The sequence below is a fragment of the Microcebus murinus genome, chromosome 1, assembly GCF_040939455.1.
Source record: "Microcebus murinus isolate Inina chromosome 1, M.murinus_Inina_mat1.0, whole genome shotgun sequence".
Classification (NCBI taxonomy): Eukaryota; Metazoa; Chordata; class Mammalia; order Primates; family Cheirogaleidae; genus Microcebus; species Microcebus murinus.
The window spans coordinates 31,052,817-31,065,724 of record NC_134104.1 but is presented as its reverse complement, the minus strand read 5'-3'; the positions used below and the strand labels follow the sequence as shown (position 1 = coordinate 31,065,724).

The following is a 12,908-nucleotide window of genomic DNA, read 5'->3' as shown; positions in this document are numbered from 1 at the left end:
AATAGTACAGGCTAGGAAAATGAGTAATTGTATGACACATTTTGGCTTTAGCTAATAAGTAGTCAGAATTTGTAACATATACTGTTTAAACAGGTTTTGTTGGACCTCACTCATAGAAGATGTAGACATTTTGAGTTGACTGATACAAAAATGTCAAATCATTTTTCCCGTGTGTTTTTCTCTAAGATGTCTTTATAATGTTTTAGCATCATTGTGCCATTTACTATTAATATTTTCTGTTTCCTTGCACTTAAATATTTAGATTAAATAAAAGAAGAAATATTTGTGCAAATGAGTGCATATTGCTTAATAAATGATTTGTTCTTCTCTTTCTGTACCATATTTCTATCTTCTGAATCTGCTGAATTTCCACCTTTATTTCTTCTTTTACAAACCTGCATTACTGTGGCATCGATGTCAAAGTTCATGGGAGAAAACAGAAAATACTAGTGTTATTTCAAGAGAAAAGGATGGGACACGTGGAGTACAGGACTTTACAAACTTGCTAGAAGAGTTGGAGCAGTGAAAATTAAAGGCCCCTGTGGATGATGTGAATGTAGATCACCACTGCAGTTGTGATTAGTACACTAGGAATCTGGTGTTCTGTCTCCACCACAATTGGTTGTCATACCAAGTTGCTGGTGACTAGACACTGACACATGTAGTATAGGGATCAGCAAACACTGATTTCTACCCACTCTTTTTCTGCAGTACCAACAACAGCAGAAAAATGACTATCACCTCCTTTTGCTTCCAAAGCTCATGTATGTGCATCTACTTAGCAAAACCTATTTATGTCTAGAACCTTCCTTGCAAGGAAATCTGGGAATGTAGATTTTACCTTCCAATCTCTGCAAATAGAAGCAAGTTGGAATGGAAGTTGAGAGAACCTCCCCAGGCATCTTCAACTATCCACACTTTTGGCTATTCAACATCCATTTACATCCTTCTATAAATAATTACATTTCTAAATTGCAACAATACCAACAACTTGGTCCAGTCTAACATAATGCAACTACACCATACACAAATGTCTTCATTCTCTTTCCCAAAATGGAAACTCAAAATCTCATCAGTAACTGACTAAGTTTTGGGGATGTATTCAAACTTTTCTAGTTCAGTTGCAATCTCAAGTTGTTATTTTGTAAAATCTTCAAACCATGTAGAGAACAGGAAGAGGAAGAAAAGTGGAAATTGCCTAATATACACAAATACATTCATGGCGATAAAAAGAAAAAAAAATATGGAAATCTACATCCCATTTGTGCAACTGCTCACAAAATTGTGATTGGTTTGTACAACTCTAGGCATCCTTCTGTACTCCTTTTGTCCCCAGCTAGCACTTTAACTGTTTGGAGTTTTCTACATGGGATGGGTGACCCAAACTCTGATTTCTTAGGGATATAATTAATTGGGTAAAATATCATTTTCTATAAAATGAAATAAATTTAAGTTTAAATACTTTAAAGGGGCTATAGGCCTTTGTTTGGTATAGGTTGTATGCATACTTACAAACAGTTGACATTAAGTTATATCAAGAGTTGAAAAAATTAAGCATGGATTAAGTATAACAAATTATTCTTTTTGTTTAACTTAACTTATAAAAATTATAGGTCATAGATATTACTTATACTTGCATGATTAAAATATTTTGAAAAACCAATTGTATTGAGCTGTATGGCCTCTAGTACCTTAATAAATTGATTTAATTAAATTTTATTCACTTTATTTATTACATAAAATTATAAAATATTTGTAATCCCTAAAAATTTTCTAATAATAAATTTAAAAATTATCCCACCTATAAGACTTTGGCTAATTGTGAACATCAAATGCCAATAAAAAGTTAAAAGGAAAAGAGAAGGAAAAGTGGGAAAGAAGAAAAATACAAAAATTTAGAAATTGGCATATCTTATATTTAAGAAGAAAAATAAACTAAAAACAAATTAAATCAAAAGAATTTTATATAGTTAGCTACTGGCTTGTAAAAACAATCTTTAACTAAAAAGATAACAAAACTGATGGGTCTTATTCAATAAGAAAGTTTAATTGGTGCTATACGGAGTAGCCAGTTCAGAGAGGTGTCTGACCTAAAATTGATTATCTTTGAATTATTACTGTAACAACATTTATTGGGTGTTGCTGACAAAATTCTGGCTTCAAACCTGCATAGCTTATGAATCTAGTGTCAGCAGGATGCTTTGTCACTGGCTGCCAGGAGCTTTCTTGCTTAGCTCAATGCCAGTTAACTATATTTCTTTTGTCCCCTCAGTCTGCTGAACTGACCTCTGTCAATATCTCTGTAACCTGAAATACACTTCGTATGTTTCAGGGCTTTTCCTCATGAGTCACGTTCTCTGATCCTGACCACTGTGGTAGGGTCAGACTTTGAGTAGAACTAAAGGCTTGAGGACCTTGAATATTTATCTCCCAATTTTCCTGGCTTTATAGTCTGGCTCAGGAAGCAACATTTTAGGAATAACCATGAACTTTATGGACATAGCTTGAGTCAGACATAAAGTTTCAGGATAAACCAGAAACTACAGTCATAGCCTAGGTTTTGTTCAAAGGAGTGTATGTATGGTCCTTAAAATGTGACCTTAATATTTCCACGTATTCCTTCATAGTGACTTGATCTGCACATAATCTTGCTGTCATTTTTGAAGTCAGGTTATTGATATATAATGTACATACAGTAAAAGTCACTTTCTATAATTGTACATTTCTATGAGTTTTGAAAAATATATTCAGTAATATAACTACCACTATAATAAAGAAATAGAATATTTCCATTATCCCTGAAGTTTCCCTTATGTCCCTTTGTCATCCATCCTCCCAACAAACTTTGACAAGATTTCTGTCCTTATAGCTTGGCCTTTATTAAAACATCATTTAACTCAAATTTTCTTTCTGGATTTTTTTCACTTAACATAGAGCACTTGAGATCTGTCCATGTTGTTGTATGTATCAATAGTCATTTTAAATTACTAGTAGTCTATTGTATAGATGTACCATAATTTTCTCTTCTACTCACCAGTTTGGGGTATGTATGAATAAAGCTCTTATAAATATTCACATATGGTCTTTGTGTGGGCATATGTTTTCTCTTGGGTAAATGCCTAGGAGTGGAATGGAGTGGAATTGCTGAGTCTACAATTACAGTAACTCCATAAGAAACTGCTACATTGTTTTAGCAAACTGACGTTAGCATTTTATATTCCCACCAACAATGAACCAGAGTATGTACTGAAAAATAATAATGATCATGATAATAATGACAGCAGGGGGTTGCAATTATTAAAATAATAACAATCTTATTAAGCACCTACCTATTCAGCATCTCGCATGTAATAGGCACTGCGCTATTTTAAATAGCACATGACATATTTTATTTTATTTTTTAAATTTTTTTCAGCATAGTATGGGGGTACACATGTTTAGGTTGCCTATATTGCCTTTGCCTCACCTGAGTCAGAGCTTCAAGTATGTCCATACCCAAGATGGTATGCACTGTACCCATTAGGTCTGTTTATACCCATCCACTCCTCCCCCATCCCATCTGTCCGACACCCAATGAATATTACTACTATATATGCATTCAAGTGTTGATCAGTTAATAACAATTTGATAGTGAGTACATGTAGTGCTTGTTTTTCCATTCTTGTGAAACTTCACTTAGTAGAATGGGCTCCAGCTCTATCCAGGATAAGACAAGAGGTACTAGATCACCATTGTTTTTTGTGGCTGAGTAGAACGCCATGGTATACATATTTTAAATCCGTGGCATATTTTAAATTCATTGCATTACCACAAGAATACATGAGGTAGATACTATTATGATCATCTCCATTTTAAAAATAAGGAAATTAAAACCCCAGAAGTGTCATATAACTTGCCAAAATTGTCTCAACCCACAAGTGGTAGAGCTGATATTTAAGCCTAGACAATCTGGCTTTAGAATTGTCTCCCTTAAACATAATGTTCTACTGCCTTTCCATTTACTGGTTAAATAGACATTAGGAATAATACAGAGTTGGCCACTCCACATAAAAATAGAAGAATTCTAAAAATTACTTTCTTAAGGAGGGTGTTGAAAGGCATCTTGAGAGAACATAAACTGAAAAAGTTAGCATCCAAGTACTTGAAAAAATTCCATGACCATGTGCATACAACAGCTATTCATGTACATTACCCTATTTTTCTGCATTTACACAATCCCTATTCAATCAGAGATCTCCTCTGCAAACTGGTATGAGTTTTGGTTTGAATGTAAAATAACTAAATGTATAATCAAAAAAGAAAATGACTTCAAACCTGGAGAACAAGAACAGAAGTTGAAAGAGTCAGTCTCCAACACACAGAATTCTCTGCAATCTGAGGCAGAAACAGAATATGGCAAATTTTGTTATATAAACCAAGATAAGGATTTAATGGAATAATTTAAATAGACTTTATATTTTTATTTGAAGATTACATTAACCTGCTCAGGACAATTGGCAGACAATAAAGAGTGTAGCAACTTTGTTACTCAGAATTATTTATTTTTATATTTTCACTATTTTGAAAAATGGTTAAGATCTATTTTTAACAGTATATACTGAACCACTTAATTTTAAAAAATTTTTCTTGAATTACATTAGATGGTTGTTCAGTTATTTATTTGAATGCATAGAGAAAAACAATGAAACTGGTTCTGTCAGACATTACTGTGACACCACTTGTGAAGATAGGCATGATAGAATTACATGAAGAAAGAGAGTAAGACAAGAAAAGAAGTGATGGTTATGTTAGTTTCTAAAGGACCTGGGTTTGTATATAATTATATATATATATATATAATTATTTGTGTTAAGTCACCATATACAAAAAGGCATCTATTGCATCTTCTCTCCCCTCATATTTCAATGTTTTTATCAGGAGTTGATGCAATGATATTTTACTCTTATTTTTTCCTAATAAAAATTAGGGGTGAACATTCAAATGTGTAACACATAGCTTAGCTAGACTGAATTACATCAAATGTGGCAGGTACTTGCCTCTTCAGCTTATTCTGAGTACTAAACATATGTAAGCAGATATGGGATACTCTCACAATATTTCTGTAACAATTCCTGTATTAATTTTCAAAATTTTTGAGAATTATTTTAAAAATTGAGAACAGTTGAAGGTCCAATGTGGAACAAGAACACATATATACAGATCGAAGCACAAAACAATGCAATCAATAATAAACAAGATGAGGTAAAATCCAGGTTTTTATTTCTAATTTCCTCCTTGTTCCAATTTGTGGCTAGGAAAATCAGCATTCAGTCATCTCTGGTCTGCATCCCCCAAGTTTTAGATCCTCTTGAGTGTGTGTGTGAGTCATGTTCTTTGCCACTCTAAGAGATTCTTAGTCTTGGCTTTATGTAGACTTTATCTACATAAAACATGACATTTTCCTTGGAGCTTTTTTGGTTTCTGTTCATTTGGTGCTGGCAAAGGAAATTTGGAATCTCTGGCCAGCTACTTATCTTATCATCTGTATTCCTGATACATTGTGCTGCTGTGGCGCAAGTTGAAAAAAATCCTAAATCTGGCAGAAACCTGACCTATCATGACATTTTCAAGTATCTCCCCTGGATTCAGTAGATCAGAGAGGTTTAAGTATTGTGCTCTTATTGTCACATGTACTACAGTTATTTATAAAGCAGTTCTGCTAGCCTCTTGAATAGACCAATTGAAATAAATTGCCATTAAAATGATTACTGTGTAATCAAGGAAGCATTATCTGGTTTCTAACAAGTTTCCTTCCAGGACATTTCTCTCCATGTGATCCAGTGAAAATGTGCATCTTAATAAATGAATACAATGTGAGGGCCACATAATAGAAAGGGAACAAAGGAGTCAGACACATCTTTAGCAGATAAGCATTTTGTTTAAGTTCTTTATTCCTTGCAAGATGAAGAAATTTACCCTAAGTAAGTTCCAATATTCAGAGTGTATTGAAAGGGTATACACTCATGATTGTTCAGGAATAGTCTTCAGGAAAAGCAGAAATTATATGAAGGCCACCCCTCCAGAAGTGTAAGATAAATGTTTTATAGTTGGGTCAAATGGATAGCTATAAACACCCAGGCTGTTCTAGGTGTCTCACGAGCATGTCTCTCTCAGCTGGTTTCCTCAACTTCTGCTCTTCTCAGTCTCAAGGTTTATGCTTTCTATCTTTTCTACTTCTTCCTACCATGACCTCTCTTCTCTTATATAACCTCTCTCTTTACCTCATTTTCTTTTAGTATCTGTTCTTTTGTTCTTCTCTGCCTCGTTCTCTTTGTATTTTTAATTCATATTCTTAAGAGTCAAAATCTAACTGACCCAACTTACCTCCACAGAACAGATCTTTGGCCAACCTGTGGACTGGTGTTTCTTAGATCAAGTTCTTACCAGACACCCAGAGGAAGTTACATAGTATAATATATTATCTCCTAAAGCTACTCCTTTTTATCAGGGGCCATGGTCTTGGGAATCACCATGTTTGGAATGCTTTGTACATCTTCATAAAAATGTCAAAGGAGAATTGGAATGAAAATTCCATGAGAACCAGGGCTTTGTCTTAGCATAACATACTGTTATGTCTCCTGTTCTAAGTACAGTGCCTGGCATGTTGTGAACATTTGAGAGTTTATATAATACATGAATAAACAAATGGCTAAGGAATCATCATTAACTTGTGAGTATACAATAACTTCAAAATGGTATGGGACTAGGAGATCTAACCTGTGTAGAGCATGTTCAGTGTAAAACAGCCTCAAATATTTGCTTATGTGTAGATCTAGTAAATAAATGTGTATGATTAATGTGAGGAAAATCTCTAACTAATCCAGATCAGAGAACAGAATGCCTCAGTCACCTTTTCCTAGGCCATGCAAATCTGAATATATCTTCTATAATTTTACATATATATGTGTGTGTATATATATATATGTATGCATATATATTTAATTTCGTATAGAGCATAAAGAGATCATTGTTTTTCTGATCCACATGCAGCCATCTGACTACTAGCAATGTTGCTTGGAGACATCTTTAAGAAAAGCAACTTTAAAAGTAATCTTACTGAAGATGATGAGTTCAAGACACCATAATTGTATAGAAACATACTCTTAAAAATCCATACATTTAGAATATTCAGGTAGAACCTTACCCATAAAGATGTGCAATCTTAGGGACAAAACTGTGTATGAATATGGTCAGTTGGGAGAATTATGAAAGAAGAATTTTAGGCGTTTCTTCATCCCATCTCTCTGTCTCTATCCTTTTCAGTCTTCTCCACGTTCCTACTCAGCGAAGGTTTCTCTGTGTGTGTGTGTGTGTGTGTGTGTATGCCTAAGTATCTACACTGGATTCCCATGAAAACTGCTCTTTACATTTTTCACCAAAAATGCTAAATGCTAAATCAATTGGCTCTCTGGTGTTAAAAAAACTAATAAAAATACAGTACTGCTATGCTGATATCCAATTATAACTCATATGCCCATGTATCATCTCAACTGAGCTAAACAGAAATTTGATGAGTCAGGCATTCTTAATATGTACATCATTTCACAGGTGAAAAAAGGGAGACTCATGAGGAGTGACCCAACAATAAATAAAGATGAATCTATTTATTTGAAGTGGTATCATCAGAATGTAGGCCTTATAACACCATAAAGCTGTCTCTTGTGATTTCACACATCATGAAAGTGTGATAACAATTTAACATCTCACTACTTCCTATGAATATTTACACTTTAATGTGAAAGTGAAGATTGGCAATGCATAACTCAAAGCTTCCTTAGTAGTAAAAAATGAAATATTTTGACAGCTCTTTAGACCTTTTATTTCTGGGGAGAGTTAGCTTCCCAATTCCGAAAGGTGAGGTTCACTCAAACTTATTTTAATCTTATTTGTTTATTTTCAGACCACCAGGTGGCCTACAAATGGTGAAACTAGAATGCTAATGTTTAAAAATTTAATCCTGTGTTATGATGTGTTTTTATATTGAAGTTTAATTCTGTTTGATTTTGAGTATTTCTTTCCATTGTAATCCATGTTTGTTTCAGCATATATTAGACATTTGAGCAGAGTGAATAATTCTTTTCAGACTACAAGGTATTTTCCCCTGTGTAGCGGTAGAAACATACTAAAAAAACATATTAAGAGATGAGTTGCACTGCAGAGATAATATGAATTGAGCTCAAGGCACTGCAATCAAAAGATAAGTAAAAGGAAGCATTCTGTGTGAGTGGGAGGTTCGTACCACAAAAATAAAAATGAGCAAACCTAAAGTACTCTTGATTCTTCTTCTATACTGCCTCACCACATTTGTATCATTCTTAAACAGAGCAAAAGCAAATATGTGGTGACGCAATGAAGAAGTAGAATCAAGAGTACTTTAGGTTTGCACAATTGCTGGCACATGACTATACCTGAATAAATCAGAATTGCAGAATGAATGCAAAAATGTGTAGTGGGTTATTAACTTGGACTTGGGAAAAAATAAATCTGGTCATGGATCCTAGTTCCATAGCTGTGTGGCTTTGTGCAAAACATTTAATTTCTCCCAGTCTCAGTTTCCTTTTCTGTGAAAGAAAAATAATAAAAATTGCAGCAACAGCAACAGTAACAACAGTAATATTGGTCAGTAACATTTTATTAGTGCTGCTTTATCCCCAGTAGTGCTCCAAGATATCTATTTTCATTCATACATTTAATGTTTTCAACCACCCTACAAGCCAGATTATTACCTTCATTGTACAGGGCAAAAAACTAAGGCCAAGAGAGTTTAATAAGGACACATATCTGAGAATGTATGGATTTGATTTAAGTTGTCCCGTTGCACAACACAGACTGGGCTGTCAGTAGGGTTGGAGAGCCAGGTGCATTGGTGCCTTGCTTGCATGTCTGGCAGCTGGTGCTGTCAGCTGCAGTGCTTGGGTGCTTCTCCACGTGGCCTCTCAGGCTCCAGTAGGATAGACCAGATTCCTTTTGTGGCAGTCTGTGGGCAGAGTTCCAAGAGAGCAAAAGCAGATGCTGTGAAGTCTTTTAAGAGCCAACTTCAAAAGTCAAACACATCACTTTTGCTGCATTCTATTGGTAAAAACAAGTCACAGGGCTAATCCAAGACTGAAGTGGTGTTGGAAGAGACTCCACCTCTCCATGGAAAAATTGCCAGAGCCGCATGTAAATGAGCATTTGGGATGACAGGAACTATTACAGTCATCATTGCAATCACTATTACAAATCTTTCAGGGGTACATGTTATCCTGATTGATGCTCACATTCACGGTTCTACACAATAATAGTGATGAAATTTAGATATCGCAAAAGCCACAATGGTAATGAAACATTAAATTTGGTGTTACATTATGTATTTATTGCTAAGAAAGGTACTGAAGAGAGGTTGTACTACCATGGATTGAAGATTCTCTAGTTTACTCTCATTTAACCAGAAAATTAAATTGAATAAAGCATTCTCTTTTTTCACAAATATTGATTATTCAATTTTCCCCTGTATATAAATCTTTTAATTTCTCCAGTCCATAATAAAATTAGGTCTTGTCTGACTTTTGCTATTCTAAAAATGCAGCATCTGATGAATTTTGAAACATCTGTTCAGGTGTTTATACCTATTCAGATATAAATTATGATACTTATTGAGTGGATTAAATCATATGTCATACAAAGTAGCACATAGTCTTTAGTATCATAAGTGTTTATATTTAAGTTCTAGCAAAAGACACCATTTTTATGTTAATGCCATCATGTTTTTCATTAGGTTATTAGAAGGTCGGTGGTGCATTTAATGGTTATCAATTGGAAATACTGGAACAACTGTATACTGTGTATATCTTATGTAGATATGATTTCATTATGGAAAGATGTTAAGGTTATATTCCAAAAGTCAGTCTTCAAAAAAGTTACTTTTCTTGAAAATTACTCTATTTAATAAAAATCTTAATCAGTAATATCCAAACCCAAATGTCAAATATACCTAGTTTATGTCTTGACTGTGGTGTATGAGACTCCTGCATATGGATCCTGCAGCTTCCTTCTCAGATGCATTTTTCAAGGAAGGAGAAGAATGAATATGAAGTCCCCTCTCATAGTATATTACTTTTAGTAAATTAGAATTCAAAATAAGGCTTTTTCACATTAACTAAAACTCTACATGCAAGAAGAACAAGAAGGGGTCCTGGATGTGGCAGTCACCAGCCACAAGCTGAGCAATCTCCACCTATTAGTTTCTTCACATTTCAAAATCTTAGTTTATCTTTTACACAGACACAAATCAATTCTCTGCTTGAAAAACTGACTTGTCCCACTCTTTAGGGTGGAACACATGATACTCAAGGGAAGGACACCTGTGATACTTCAGTTGGGGTGACTCCAATGTGTAAGAAGTACTGATTAAATACATATCAAAGGGATCATCTTGTTTGTCTAACTGAACATTAAGGATCTATAAATTTGTGATACTGTACCTTTCATTCTATTTAATATAGAAGCTGGCTTCCTACTCACATTGCCTTGCTCAGAATTTGTACCATTTCCCCATTGCTCTGACTGAACCCCATGCCCCTCAAATCAGTGTTCTGTGTTATGTGCCACTAATCTACCTTTCACTATAGTTTTTCCTACAAATGCTGTGTGCTCCAGCCACACATGACTCTCTGGACATGACCTTTCCAAATGTACATCAAGGTCTTTATCTTTTCACTCTTGGTCTGAATAGTCTAACACTAATCATCATTCATCCATGATCAACATTTAATTTGAATCTTGCTTAAGTTAAAACTTGTCACACACATTTCCTTGATATCTATTCCATTCCCAAATCCTTTTAGCATTAAATATATTTTAATTCTATAGAACCTCATTCGTGTTTTATCTCTTTTTCTAATGTCCATGTTTCCAACTTTCTGTTTAGCACCCAACACGTTTTCTATCCATTTATACATACACCTACCTCTCTCTTGTTTTTCATGCCTAAAAGAATTTCATGCCTGCCTATTGTACACCTAGGTGACTAAGTTAAAAAATTGTGTTAATGTTATTTGCACAAAACAGTTTGCTTTATTTTTGCTTGCTAATTTATTCATCCAATTAAACAATTACTGAGACAATATATAAATAGCTGGCCTAATTCAGGGTGGGAAGAGTAGGAGGCAATCACGAATGAAGACTTTTTCATTGATCCTAGCATTAGAGACACAATAAAATCATTTTTGCAAAATTATTTTCAGCTGTTTTATGTCTTTATACATCTAATCTGCTGAATCCAATTCTGGTGATATAAAATTAACTGCAGTTGAGATTTAAGTTTTTATCCACCTCTAACATGCTGATACTATTGATTATTGTAATGTGATACCAAAAAACAGTGGGCAGAAGGAAGGCTTTTAACCAGTGGGAAATCTGTTTTATAAGCCATAAAAAAGAAAGGTACTGGTGCCCCTCTACAAAGCAAGTACCAGAGATAGATGTAGTGCTTCTTAGAGGAAGTAAAAGGGGAAAGAACACAAGACACCACCATTCGCAGTGTTTTCTTCACCATGTTGATATTCTTTCTAGGTGAATATCACATCGATATCACATCTTATATGAGATAGTGACTGAAGGTCAACAATGACTTGGAGTTTAATAGGAAATGTCAGAGCTGTACTAGGAGTTTAATAGGAAATGTCCCTTACAAAGAAGGCATATTATGTGAGATAATGTGGCACTTTTGCAAAGTCTAGTTATAATATACATTCTCAAATCAGAATCATAACTTAAATATGCATAACCATCTGGCTGGAGGAAAAATTAGAAATTATTAGGGACTATGTGAACTGGACTAAATGCCTTACTTAAAAACATGCAAAATACTTTGCCAATCAAACAAAACCAATCTACAGGATTAATTAGAATGCAATTTACTAGTTGGTGTCCCTCATATTAATATATTTTTACTTGACTCCACTCATGTAAAAGAGATTAGATAGTGATGTGATCGGTTGATGATATGATTGTAGCCATGATCTTTAACAGCCAGCTGAATCATGGGAATCATGGTTTGAGAGTATCGGGAAGACAAGAATGAGTGTGTGGTTGTGATTTAGGGTATAGTAGATATCTATTGTTGTGTAGGAAATTACCCTCAATGTTCAGCGGCTTAAAACAATAAACATGGATTATCTCATGCAGTTTGAGAGGAACAGAAATCTGGAAGTGGCTTATCTGAGTGGTTCTAGCTTAGGGTCTTTTATGAAAGTTATGGTCAAGTTGTCAGCTAGGTCTATAGTCATCTTGGTCCATCAGCTCACTCACATGGTTGTCAGCTGATCTTAGTTCCCTGATAGTTATTGGACTAAACCTCAGTTTCTTGCTACATAAGTCTCTCCATAGGCAGCTGGCTTCCCTAGAGTGCATGATCAGAAAAAGAGAGAATAAGAACAAGAAAAAAATCCCAATGTCTTTTCCAATGTAGTCTCACAGTCATATCAGTTTCACCTTATTCTCAATAGAATACCAATCCACATTGAAGGGGATGGGAATTAAGATCCACTTCTTGAAGGAGGGAGTATCAAAACATATGTGTGGAAATATTTTAAAACTACCACATATGTTCTAATTTTTAATCTAGATATTTGATATTGGAAAAGTATTCAAACCTGTCAAACTTCAGGGTTTGTCTGATGTTATTTATTTTAACTGAGAAAGTGTGAATGATTGTCTTAATTCCACAAAACTGATTGAGGATTAAAGGAGGTAATGCTTGTACAAGCCATTTACCAAGTTCCATAGAAATCAATGTATCTTTTTAGCATCTGTAGTTGTACTCAAGGTGTTATGCTCTGGATAAGTACATTATCTTACAAAATATGGTATGGAGATAACTCATATTT

At 34.4% G+C, this 12,908-nt stretch overlaps 1 protein-coding gene across 1 annotated transcript in view; it reads left to right on the top strand.

The window, feature by feature from the left end:
- The window catches only part of ROBO1 (roundabout guidance receptor 1), a 1,079,496-nt gene that overhangs the window by 308,027 nt on the left and 758,561 nt on the right, over nt 1-12,908 (top strand). The gene's annotated exons all lie outside the window — the stretch shown is intronic.